We start from the raw sequence: 14,115 nt of genomic DNA, 5'->3' as shown, positions 1-14,115 counted from the left end.
AAGGGTTTAAACACGGTTTCCCATGCTTGTTTAATGAACCATAAACAATTAATGAACATGCACCTGTGGAACGGTCGTTAATACACTAACAGCTTGCAGATTAAGGTCACAGTTATGAAAACTTAGGACACTAAAGAGGCCTTTCTGCTGACTCTGAATAACACCAAAAGAAAGATGCCCAAGAAAGATGGCCTGGACCCCTTTTACTGCCGATACGGAGCCCCGCCGATCCATCATGACTGGACTACCGACGTAATCTGCCTGAGGACATTTAAACAGGTAAACACTCACAAGACTGCAGGGCCAGACGGATTACCAGGACACGTACTCAGAGCATGTGCTGATCAGCTGGGAGACCTCTGCTTTAATTAGACATACAGTATGTTTATTTCACTAATTCATGTCCAGTTACACAGGTGACATGCTGGTAGAAATTAGGTACGACGGATTTCAGTTTTCCTGCATTAAAATCACCAGCCGCTAGGAGTGCTGCCTCTGGGTGAGCATTTTCTTGTTTGCTTATGGCCCTATACAGCTCATTGAGTGTGGTCTTAGTGGCAGCATCAGTTTGTGGTGGTAAATAGACAGCTCCGATTAATATAGATGAAAACTCTTGGCAAATAGTATGGTCTACTGCTTATCATGAGGTATTCTGACTCAGGGGAGCAAACCTCGAGATTGCACACCAGCTGTTAACAAGGAGACACACCACCACCGCTGAGCTTACCCGATGCTGCCGTTCTTTCCTGCCGATGTATAGAAAAACTTAAGATCAGCGCCAAAAAAAACTAAATAGCCCAATTGGTCAGAAGCCCGTAAAATGTCTGCTATTCCCTCCAGCTCCATTCTTTTGAGCATGCGCTGACCAGCTGGCAAGTGTCTTCACTGACATTTTCAAAAACTCTGGCCCAGTCTGTAATACCTACATGTTTCAAGCAGATAACCACAGTCCCTGTGCCCAATAACACGAATGTAACGAGTTTAAATGACTATTGCTCCGTAACACCCACATCTGCAGCCATGAAACGCTTTGAAAGGCTAGTCATGGCACACATCATTACCATCATCCCAGACACCCTGGACCCACTCCAATTCACATACCACCCCAACAGATCATGCAATCTCTATTGCACTCCACTGCCCTTTCCCACCTGGACAAACGGATCACCTAGGCGAGAATGCTGTTAATTGACTACAGCTTAGCGTTCAACCCCATAGTGCCCTCCAAGCTCATCAATAAGCTACGGACCTTGGGATTAAACACCTCCCTCTGCAACTCAAGCCTGGACTTCCTGACGGGCTGTAGGGTAGGCAACTACACATCCGCCACGCTGACCCTCAACACAGTGCTTCTCAAGGGTGCGTGCTTAGTCCTCTCCTGTACACCCCATTCACCCATAACTGTGTGGCCAGGCACAACTCCAATACCATCATTATGTTTCCTGACGACACAAGTGGTTGGCCTGATCACCAACGACGATGAAACAGCCTACAGGGAGAGACCTGGCAGTGTGGTGCCAGGACAACAACCTCTCAATGTCAGCAAGACAAAGGAGCTGATCGTGGACTACAGGAAATGGAGGGCCAAGCACGCAAACATTCACATTGACGGGGCTGTAGTGGAGTGGGTCGAGAGCTTCAAATTTCTCGGGGCCCAGATCACTATGAACCTATCATGGACCAAACACATCAACACAGTTGTGAAGAGAGCACGACAATGACTCTTCCCCCTCAGGAGGCAACAAAAATATTTGTCATGGGCCCGCAGATCCTCAAAAAGTTCTACAGCTGCACCACAGAGCATCTTGACTGGCTGTATCAGCGCTTGGTATAGCAACTGCTTGGAATCAGACCGCACGGCACTACAGAGGGTGGTAAATATGGCCCAGACATCACTGGGGCCGAGCTCCCTGCCTTCCAGGACCTCTATACAAGGCGGTGTCAGATGAAGGACCTAAACATTGTTCACGTTTTACGATAATTGTGAGTACCAGAAGTCCTCACAGGAATTAGGGTTAGGGGTTATGGTTAGGTTTAGGGTTACAGGTCGAGGTTAGGGTTAGGTTGAGGGTTAGGGAAAATAGGATTTTGAATTGTAATCATTTGTTGGTCCCCAAAAAGTCCTTACAAATATAGTATAACATAATTGTGTGTGTGTGTGTGTGTGTGTGTGTGTGTGTGTATGCGTGATGCATGTGTGTGTGTGTGTGTGTGTGTGTGTAGGGGGGGGGGGGGGGGGGTATACACTGCCTTCAGAAAGTATTCAGACACCTTGACTTTTTGCATATTTTGTTAGGTTACAGCCTTAATCTAAAATGTATTAAATCGTTTTTCCCCCTCATTAATATACACACACACACACAATACCCCATAATGACTAAGCAAAAACAGGATTTTAGAAATTTGGGCAAATTTATATATATATATAAAAATAATGAAATATCACATTTACGTAAGTATTCAGACCCTTTACTCACTACTTTGTTGAAGCACCTTTGGCAGCGATTACAGCCTTGAGTCTTCTTGGGTATGACGCTACAAGTTTGGCACACCTGTATTTGGGGAGTTTCTCGATTTCTCTCTGCAGAACCTCTCAAGCTCTGTCAGGTTGGATGGGGAGTATTGCTGCACAGCTATTTTCAGGTCTCTCCAGGGATGTTCGATCAGGTTCAAGTACGGGCTCTGACTGGGCCACTCCTGCGTTGTCTTTTCCCGAAGCCACTCCTGCATTGTCTTGGCTGTGTGCTTAGGGTCGTTGTCCTGTTGGATGGTGAACCTTCGCCCCAGTCTGAGGTCCTGAGAGCTCTGGAGCAGGTTTTCATCAAGGATCTCTGTACTTTGCTCTGTTCATCTTTGCCTCGATTCTGACTAGTCTCCCAGTCCCTGATGCTGAAAAACATCCCCACAGCATGATGCTGCCACAACCATGCTTCCCCGTAGGGATGGTACCAGGTTTCCTCTAGAAGTGATTCTTGGCATTCAGAGTTCAATCTAGGTTTCATCAGACCAGAGAATCTTGTTTCTCGGACTGAGAGTCTTAAGGTGCCTTTTGACAAACTTCAGGTGGGCTGTCATGTGCCTTTTACTGAGGAGTGGCTTCCGTCTAGCCGCTACCATAAAGGCCTGATTGGTGGAGTGCTGCAGAGATGGTTGTCCTTCTGGAAGGTTTCTCGCATCTCCACAGAGGAACTCTAGAGCTCTGCCAGACTGACCATCGGGTTCTTGGTCACCTTCCTGACCAAGGCCCTTTTCCCCCCCGATTGTTCAGTTTGGCCGGGCGGCTAGCTATAGGAAGAGTCTTGGTGGTTCCAAACTTCTTCCATTTAAGAATGATGGAGGCCACTGTATTCTTGGGGAGCTTCAATGCTGCAGACAGTTTTTGGTACTCTTCCCCAGATCTGTGCCTTGACATGATCCTGTCTCAGAGCTCTACAGACAATTCCTTCAACCTCACTGCATGGTTTTTGCTCTGACATGCACTGTCAACTGTGGGACCTTATATAGACAGGTGTGTGCCTTTCCAAATCATGTCCCATCAATTGAATTTACCACAGGTGGACTCCAATCAAGTTGTAGAAACATCTCAAGAGTGATCAATGGAAACAGGATGCACCTGAGCTTAATTTTGAGTCTCAGAGCAAAGGGTCTGAATACTTATGTAAATAAGGTATCCCAACCAATATGTGACAAAGCTTAGGGCCCCGGACAAAGAAAATATATTTGCTATTGTTATGTGAGTCACTGACAGTCACTCAATTAACCCATGTCGGCAAATGTTTAGGGGATTGCTTGGTAAGTTCGTCTAGCCAGCTATCTAAACCTTGTAGTAATCATGGTACTACAGGGGGTCTGCGGATTTTTATATTTTTCAATCTAACCTTGTAGTTATGGCTGAATTAGCTTACCGACAGGGCACGTGCCCAGGGTCCCTGACCTCAAGGGGGCCCACATTGATGTTGTTAGTCACTCTCACTCAGATATCACATGAACATGGCATAAATCATGACAAAATGTGTAGAATTGCAGGGAATTAGCTTTAAAACTGCCAAATGTTCACTCCACCGCATGGCAAGATGTGTAGAATTTCAGGAAATTTGCTTTAATATTATTCTTGCCATTCTAATTCACCTGATAAGACAAGACATCTGAAAAAGTTTTTCGCTAACATATGGAGTTTCCTGGGTCGCCGGTTTGCCTTAGCGGGGGTCCCTGGGCAAGAAAAGTTTAAAACCCCTGCTTTACAGTATTGAGGAAAAATGTACTTACTATGACAGTGATATGTGCTTGTCTCAGATGAATGCGCTAAGTCGTTCTGGATAAGAGCTTCTACTACATGCCTAAAATGTAAATGAAAATGTCAGTTTTACTGGGAGAATTAAAATAGCTAACAAAATAATCTGTTTAAGAATACATATTGCAATACCTAAAATGTACATTTCATTTGAGTGCTTTTCTGTTTGTGTTCCCGTATTCAGGAGTTGTTTGTAAAGTTTATGGTATTGTGAATCATGCTGTAGTGTTGATGTGTCTCAGCCTCATCTAGTGAGCAGGGTTCAGAAGCACAGGTTTAGTCAATACATTGACAGAAACAGATCAAATGATCATGTTTTTATACTGTTGCTAAAAGGCCCAGCAATGGAACAGTAAAGTTAATAATTATTATGATCAAATTTAATCAATTATGCGCATTGATACTAGAGATTGAGATCAAACATAATACTTTGGCTAGTTCAATTGTAAGGGGGTGCGTAACTGGTGGCAGTGAAGTCAGACACAGGAGAGCAGAACTAGGTAATAGCCGGAGCAGTTTAATTTCAAAACCAACGGCATAAAGAAATAACCAACATGGGTACAAAACCCGACGCGCACCAGTAAACATGTGCACAAGCACTTACAAACAATTCCACACAAAGACATGGGGGGAAACAGAGGGTTAAATACACAACACTTAATGAGGGAAATGAGAACCAGGTGTGTAGGAAAACAAGACAAACAAATGGAAAATGAAAAGTGGATCAACGATGGCTAGAAGACCGGTGACGCCGACCGCCACCCGAACAAGGAGAGGAACCGACTTCAGTGGAAGTCGTGACATCAATATATTTTTTTAACTAGACTGGGAACAGGGACATTTTCATAAATAAACTCAGCAAAAAAGGACATGTCCTCTCATTGTCAACTGCATTTATTTTCAGCAAATTAACATGTGTAAATATTTGTATAAAATAACAAGATTCAACAACTGAGACCGTAAACTGAACACGTTCCACAGACATGTGACTGACAGAAATGGAATGTGTCCCTGAACAAAGGGGGGGGGGGTCGTCAAAATCAAAAGTAAGTCAGTATCTGGTGTGGCCACCAGCTGCATTAAGTACTGCAGTGCATCTCCTCATGGACTGCACCAGATTTGCCGGTCCTTGCTGTGAGATGTTACCCCACTCTTCCACCAAGGCACCTGCAAGTTCCCGGGCATTTCTGGATGGAATGGCCGTAGCCCTAACCCTGCGATCCAACAGGTCCCAGATGTGCTCAATGGGATTGAGATCCGGGCTCGTCGCTGGCCATGGCAGAACACTGACATTCCTGTATTGCAGGAAATCACGCGCAGAACGAGCAGTATGGCTAGTGGCATTGTCATGCTGAAGGGTCATGTCAGAATGAGCCTGCAGGAAGGGTACCACATGAGGGAGGAGGATGTCTTCCCTGTAATGCACAGCGTTGAGATTGCCTACAAAGACAAGCTCAGTCCGATGATGCTGTGACACACCGCCCCAGGTCATGACGGACCCTCCACATCGATCCCGCTCCAGAGTACAGGCCTCGGTGTAACGCTCATTCCTTCGACGATAAACGCGAATCCAACCATCACCCCTGGTGAGACAAAACCGCGACTCGTCAGTGAAGAGCACTTTTTGCCAGTCCTGTCTGGACCAGCGATGGTGGGTTTGTGCCCATAGGCAACGTTGTTGCCGGTAATGTCTGGTGAGGACCTGCCTTACAGCAGGCCTACAAGCCCTCTGTCCAGCCTCTCTCAGCCTATTGCGGACAGTCTGAGCACTGATGGAGGGATTGTGCATTCCTGGTGTAACTCGGGCAGTTGTTGTTGCCATCCTGTACCTGTCCCGCAGGTGTGATGTTCGGATGTACTGATCCTGTGCAGGTGTTGTTACACGTGGTCTGCCACTGAGAGGACGATCAGCTGTCCGCCCTATCTCCTTGTAGTGATGTCTTAGGCGTCTCACAGTACGGACATTGCAATTTATTGCCCTGACCACATTTGCAGTCCTCATGCCTCCTTGCTGCATGCCTAAGGCACGTTCACACAGATGAGCAGGGACCCTGGGCATCTTTGTGTTTTTCAGAGTCAGTAGAAAGGCCTCTTTAGTGTCCTAAGTTTTCATAACTGACCTTAATTGCCTACCGTCTGTAAGCTGTTGGCGTCTTAACGACCGTTCCACAGGTGCATGTTCATTAATTGTTTATGGTTCATTGAACAAGCATGGGAAAGTGTTTAAACCCTTTACAATGAAGATCTGAAGTTACTTGGATTTTTACAAATTCTCTTTGAAAGACAGGGTCCTGAAAAAGGAAAGTTTCTTTTTTTGCTGAGTTTATGTAATCACTATAGACAAAACATTAGCACCCCTTAGAAAGAGGTTAAATGTCTACTAAACTGCATATGGCTTCATATTATGTTTATTAAAAGCGGCAATATCCCATGTAATTTGCTTAGTGAAATGATTGGTTTGAACAGTGCGGTCCAATAGGCTGTTTGCACAGCGGCCTGCAGTGTCAGTTGATGACAGAGGTGGTAGGGGATGAATGGGAGCTCTGACAAACACAGACCCTGTGGGCTCCAGCCAGGAGACAGCTGCCTCTGTCTCTGCCGGCTGCAGTACCACCGCTGGCCCTTCAGCCCATCAGCTTCCCTCCACTACCAGGTCCATAGGACCAGAGGACCATGTCCACAGACAGGGTCAAGACCCCCATCCCTGGCCCCACAGAAGCCACCAGGCTGTTCAGGGGGCCAAGCCAACAGGTAATGGCCCTGCCCGGGGATTCATTTAATCTCTTACAGCTTTTTCATATCATATCATATCTTTTAGAAAATGCTGTGGGTGGTAACAAGCCAGAGTTTTTTGGTTGAAAGTGTTTGTTTAAGTATTCCTAGGGGAATAATATTGCCTCTTGTTGAGCTAGACTTTGTTTGGGGGTTAGTAAAAATAATTTAAAGATCTTGGAGTAATATTGTATTGCGTTACAGCGTTTGTGTGTAAGTAGTTGTGTTTTTGCAATACGAAGATGATACGGCAAAAATATCCATGGCTACATAGATACAGCTGTCTCGGTTGATATAAACCATAGCGCAGTAGATGGTGTGATTGTGGTATAATCTGATTACAGTATGGTACTGCACGTATGAAGCTGATGACTGAAATTAGGCATGCGCATACTGCGTATCCTATCTGCAGCTCTACACAAATTTATCAGACTACAGCATAAAAGACATGGTTGGTAGCCTGGGACAATGCTGAGCAATATATAATCTAATCGCCAGTATAGTCCATTAGTGCCACTGAGATGCATTTGCCTTGGGGTCATATTGTTCTTACCCAAATCTGCTAAGAATATAATTTAATCCATTTTTGTATAGCCTCTGATGGATTAAATATTTTTAAGTCAATGTCATGACATTTTTGGATGAGAATAAGTAATCTATTCTGAATAAAAATATAAACTTGTAAAGTGTTGGGCCAATGCCCTCCCAGGCCCACCCATTCTCCCATGTTAATTCTACAATTTAGACATTTTCTGCAATTCCATTTCACCTACTCTTAATATTTAGGAACATTGAACAAAGTGTTTCCTATAGCCTTGTGTTGATCTGTCATCATGTGATAGAGCTTAGAGCTTGGAGCGTTATAGGGAAGTATTTGATTTGGCGTCACAGTAATGGGGAGTTGCTGATTGGAGGATTTTTGCTTCATAATCTGGTAAAGATAACAGAAGGGAGTGTGTGAGCAGTGACCCACTCAAGCAATCATACACCACTACATGCTGTGTACCACTCACTGGCCATGTTGCGCCGCCAGTTGCTCCATTTCCTAAATGCACTAAGACCCTTATCCTGACCTGATACAGCCCACTCTATTTATTTTCCTTAACAAATTTGTTTCATTGTATGACGCTTATTATGCAAAGCATGTTTGAGTTTCTAATCATCTGAAATTAGATTGAATCGAATGTATAAGGAAAGTAAATGTTCAATCATCTAATTTTACTTACTATTGCGGCAAGATCATATTTTCACATGCAAATTAGTTTTATGGCAAACTAAATTTGCAGCAACTTGTGATCTTCTGGAAAACAATTCTGGGAAACTTGCGGCGAACATTCTATTTGCTGCAAACTCTGCATGAATATGCAAATTAGAGCAGGTTTTTGGTTACTGTGTGTTAAACATTTAAATGTATCTACATAACCCAAATCACATGAACTTACTTCAGAGAAGAAAAATGTACATCCTAAATGTGGTAAATATACTAAACATGTATTCAATGTCTTCAACAGAAAAATACTTCCAATACAACTTGAAATCATCAGTATGGTAAAGAAAATAGCAAAGACTGGATATTTCCCAAATAAATTGTTTATTCTTTTTGTGTAGCTACAACATTTACATGAGAGAAATGTTCACAGTACGGAGATGTTGACTTACGGATATTTAAAGGGACAACTACATAATTATTTACATGAGCCAAGTGATAACTGAATAGGTTAACCAATGGAAGTTAAAGAATTTAAACAAACTAAATCAAACCCAGTTCAGCACTATTGCCTTTTTGAGTGAACTTTGGAGATGGCGGCCCTGTGGAAGTCCTTCATCCAAAGCTTGCTGAATGCATGGACTGAAACAAATCAGAAAACTAAATTAGGATACTGTAAACAAATTTATATTTTGTAATCTTAAAATGTAGAAATTCAGTTATGCCTAATATGGCAATTCATATTTTCTTTCCAAAATGAATTATTGTTACACTAAAAAATGCTGTGATAAAAATAACCCAATTTGGGTAATTGACAACCCAGCGTTGGGTCAATATTGGACAAGCACAGCATTGGGTTAATTCAGCCCATTGGGTTTGGGTTGTGCTTTTAACCCAGCGCCTTGGCTGAGCGCTTGACCTAACTGCTGGGTAAATTAGACTATTTTGGGTTAAAACAGCCCAATTTATTTTACCCAATAAATTACACATATGGAGTGTGTGACTTTGTTTTTATAGCTTGCAGTTTATTCACCATTAGTCAGCGCCTCTACAATAAATAGTTCAGGGTGTGCGCCAGCTCATGCTTTTTTATTAGGGTTGTGATACAAATTCAGCACATTGGGTTGGGGGATTGACCCAGTAACGGTTGTCGTCGGGGATGGAGGACCAAAACGCAGCAGGCGGAATGTGGATGCTCATCTTATTTTAACTTAAGAGACCACCAAAATAACAACAAAACAGTCTTGTCATGCTCCCACAACACTACAAGAAACAATTACCCATATATAGGACTGAGGCAACGAGAAAGCACCTGCCTCCAATTGAGAGTCCAACCCCCCATAAACCTACACAGAAATACCACAAACCAGAAAGAACAGACCAAAACCCGGAAATAATAAATCAAACACCCTACTACAAAAATCACCATCCCGAACCACAAACAAAATACCCTCTGCCACGTCCTGACCAAACTACAATAACAAATAACCCTTAACTGGTCAGGATGTGACACCCAGCAGCTGGGCAATTTACAGTATGTAATCCTTTGGATATTTTCAGTGTTATCCTAGTTTCATATTTTTGACTTCTACCTTCCCACACCCTCCCTTTAAGATACATTGAATTTCAAATAATTTCTATTGCCTGCATTTCAGAACATGCATCACTTCAGAGAATGTACAAGAATATATACTTTTTTTTAAATAGCACATTGAAACAAAGCCCTATTGTCTAAATATGTATTATTTCACAAGATATAGGGTTGATTAGAATGTATTGATATTATTTCATGAACCAAACATCAGACTAAAGCCTCAGTTGAACTTGATGTGCACACGCAGATTGCAATTTGAGAAAAACAGTGTGTGACTGTCTTAAGTGGTATTAACACAGATCTGTCTATCAGACAGTGCCAGAACTAATCAATAGATATTCACATTCACTTTCACTTTGGCCGTCTTGGATGACAGCACACACACACCATGCTGTTTTTCCATACAATAATAATGTCTGTAAAATATTACATTTGAAGGTCACTCTAAGGACATGGACTAATGACTCATTACTTAATAACTGTATTTCATTCAGAAAGCACTTTTCACAATCCCCAAAATGTAATATTTGTATTTAAAATAAATTGGTGTGATTGAATGAAAGCGTACCAGGACGCGTTTCAGTAGTTGAACTAAAGGCAAGCGAGCCACATATCGTACTGTAGGCAAAAAGCAGGCACAACTGCATTAAAAAAACTACTAAAAGTCAATGTAACAGAGCTATAAATAGTGCCTCATGAGCATATTAGCATTGGAATGAAACAGTCATGACTCATCCATCCATCTATTAATTGACTGGAGGGCTTTGCTTTCTTCTGCCACTTCTCACACTACATACAACAGCAGATACTTATCCACTATTGTTCAGTGGAAAAAATACATTCTCGCAACTGCGGGAGATTCTGTTCCTGGCAGCTGATAACATGATCTGTAGGAATTCCCATGCACAGTGGGAAAGTTGATAAATACAATAGGACTTGAAGCACACATCCAGTGCCCAAAGCAGTGTACCTTACTCCAATGCTGGTCCATTAATGAATATAAACACCTGTGAGCAGTCCCTAAGAGCCAACACAAATGGTAGGGTCTGGTCACTGCACCTGGTGCAGGTACTCAACCATGTTGGTCCCATCCTGTTTGAGAAATCATTTTATTTTAGATTATGAGGACTTGTGCAAAGTATGGAGGCACACTGACAATGTCATCACATACACAATTTATTTTGTATATTTTATAGCCATTTCCATCAATTAGCACCCAGTTTGATGCCTACATCTTCTATTCATTTGGTGCTGGGGCTCACAGGTTCATTTGCACAACCCTAACCATGTTCCCATCCAACCATTTCATGCAGTTGAATTACCTGATGCATGAAAAAAAGCAACACAATCTCACTCAATTCATGCAAATATGTAGAAAAAGTATTTCAGCAGCAATGCATTTTTGGCAATGATGTTCTACACTGCCTTTTTTTGTCCCACATTTATATATAACAAAAGAAGTGTTAACCCAATATTGTTAATCTACCAGGTTGTCACAAAATACATACAATATAATAGTTCAACAAATGTGGAGAAATAGAAGACCTGCAAAAATGTAATTCCCCTGGTGCAACTGCATGGTATTTGCAACTATAATAGTTGACTATGATAAATTAAACCATATCAATGCAGTTAAACAGGTTCATGTAAAATAATGAAGTGTTGGCTTACACTTATGGCACTTCCAAGGCCGTTTCATGATGATTATTACAGTCATGTCAATCATGTTATATACTTAGGCTATTGTAACAAGGCACATGCCAGTAGTGTAGGCCTACTGCCTCTGCCCAGAGGACTACTTTCATGGAAACGGCTGTTAGAGCTCACTTTGCCATGAATGAGCCCTAGTTCCTGCTACACTGGCAGCAGCGTTGGGATCACATCTAGTTATGTGATCTAGTGTTGGGAAGCATTCTGTTTTTTAACATTGTGTTGGGTGTAATTACATTGATATATTATATGAACAATGGATTTGACAGACAGAAGTACTCACTACAGGTATGATCAAGCCTTACTGTACATCAAAGTTGCCTGAAGCTGAATGGAAAGTACTGCCCTGGCCAGTTATTCAGGAGAAAATCCTCTGTGACTAGACATTTACAGAAGTTAACTTACCAGTGTGTGTCACGCGGAATGACGCTGGAGGGACGAAGCAGGTACGGGGAGTAAACGTTTAATAAACGACTGACAGACGAGACAGGAACAGCGTCAGAAACAAATACAAAGACAAAAGACAATCAATGCAGCAGAAGGGAACAGAGCAAGGGAACAGACAAATATAAGGGGAGGAAATGAACATGTGATAAGTGAGTCCAGGTGAGTCCAATAACGCTGATGCGAGTGACAAGGGAAGGCAGGTGTGGGTGATGGATGGCAGGAGCGTGTGATGCAGGGTAATCGGGAAGGGAAGAGCGGGAGCAGACGTGACAGTGTGGACCCAAAACAAACACATTCTACCTGTTTAAAGTGCTATTAAAACCATGGTGTTACTGAAGCGTATTTATCTAATAACCTGACAATGATCCACATCATCTGGGTAGACAATGTGTTATGCAGCAAGACACAACTAACTTTTTTTAGGGTGAAAACCAGTAATATGAATCACTGTTGATCCATCCTGTTCTGATCTAATAAGATGAATGTAGGATTTCCTACAGCCTAGAATTGAGGTCTTTCCCAGTCATAAAGGACGAAGCTAGGCCCCTCTTGGTTCTCATTGGCGAAGATAGGGTTAGGGGCTATACAGTGAATTCGGAAAGTATTCAGACCCCTTTACTTTTTCCACATTTTGTTACATTACAGCCTTATTCTAAAATGGGATAAATCGTTTTTTCCCCTCGTCAATCTCAGCTATCATAGCACAGGTAAATGCATCTTCAAAAATGCTATTCTGCTATTTTGAAATTGTCTTAGTAGCATGTTTTTTTAATGACCTTTCTAAACAAAATATGAATAGATTTCTTTGTGATTGTGTATATTAAATGTATATATTAGACTGGCAGCTATTGGTAGGCTACTCATTGAGTCCCAGCTATTCTACTCTTAATATGCATATGGTGCAGGAAACATCACATGCTTATATTCCCCAGCCCTTTACAATATGAATATGATGAAAATAACAGAATACAATAGAAAGGATATTTTCCTAAAATCGGTATTTGCTGATTGTCATCAGTAGTCATGGAGCTGTGGTTATTCTAGGAAAATGTTGTTGTTTGGCAAAACTAGGCTAATTAAAAACCTTGGAATATGCTTTTCTGAAGAGGGTATAGCAATCAAAACGTCTGGCCTGCATTTGGAAAAGTAAACAAGCACCAGCAAGCTTCTCAAAGATGCCCTCTGGTGGTCGAACTATCATTAATGGCAACAGTGGCTGACAGTAAATACTATGACGCCATGCACTCCTCCATGCCATACAATTCCCCAGCATCCCACAAGCTGTGTTATTAAAACCATGGTGCTACTGAAGTTTATATGTCTAATATCCTGAATGTATGGTGCAACTTTTAAAGGAAAACACACTTTATGTAAATAAGGTATTTTTGTTTAATTATTTTCAATACATTTGAAAAAATTCTAAAAATCTGTTTTTGCTTTGTCATTATTGGGTATTGGGTGTAGATTGATGAGGATTTATTTTTCTTTAATCCATTTTAGAATAAGGCTGTACATTAACAAAATGTGGAAAAAGTCAAGGGGAATACTTTCTGAATGCACTGTATGTCACGCTCTTATACCTCTTTGCCCAACATGTTATACCCCAGAGGTTGTAAATAAACCCTTTTTAAGGTGATAGAACTTCTATCATTATTATAGGCTGTGAAAGCCATAGCTGAATGGCTTCAGACTGAACATTTCTCACTGGAAATTGCTGCTGACATTGAACTTATTTTGGGCAACAGACATATACAACAAAATGCACAATGTGGATCCAGAGGATATCACTTGAAAGTATGAATTAAAAAGCTTATTTCCAAGTAAAAACAATAACATGATAAGACAAGATAAAATTACAAACCATAAACACATTCATTTATATTGACATCCTAAAAAGTGGCACTATTCACTGCACTTCTCCCTAACCTTAAAAATCAACCATATTCATTTCACATTAAAACAACCTAGTAATTGCACATACCAATCCTTCAAATAAATACACCTGACCAGAATTAGGGGGCACAAGGGGCAGTGGAGTGGTTTCCCTTACTTAGAAAACCTTGTCCTACTTTTTAAAGCTATTTTTACTTTTAT

General features: G+C 41.7%; 1 long non-coding RNA gene across 1 annotated transcript in view; it reads right to left on the bottom strand.

The window, feature by feature from the left end:
* LOC115168265 (uncharacterized) overlaps positions 1–12,225 on the bottom strand; it is a 30,669-nt gene extending 18,444 nt beyond the window's left edge. Inside the window, exon 1 of the long non-coding RNA XR_003870645.1 lies at positions 11,980–12,225. This is a non-coding gene — a long non-coding RNA (uncharacterized LOC115168265). The remainder of the gene's footprint in view (positions 1–11,979) is intronic.
* Between the last annotated feature and the right edge of the window lie 1,890 nt (positions 12,226–14,115).

This window comes from Salmo trutta, chromosome 30 (genome assembly GCF_901001165.1).
Source record: "Salmo trutta chromosome 30, fSalTru1.1, whole genome shotgun sequence".
Lineage (NCBI taxonomy): Eukaryota > Metazoa > Chordata > Actinopteri > Salmoniformes > Salmonidae > Salmo > Salmo trutta.
Note: the sequence above shows the minus strand (reverse complement) of the source record. Positions and strands in the feature narration are given on the sequence as shown.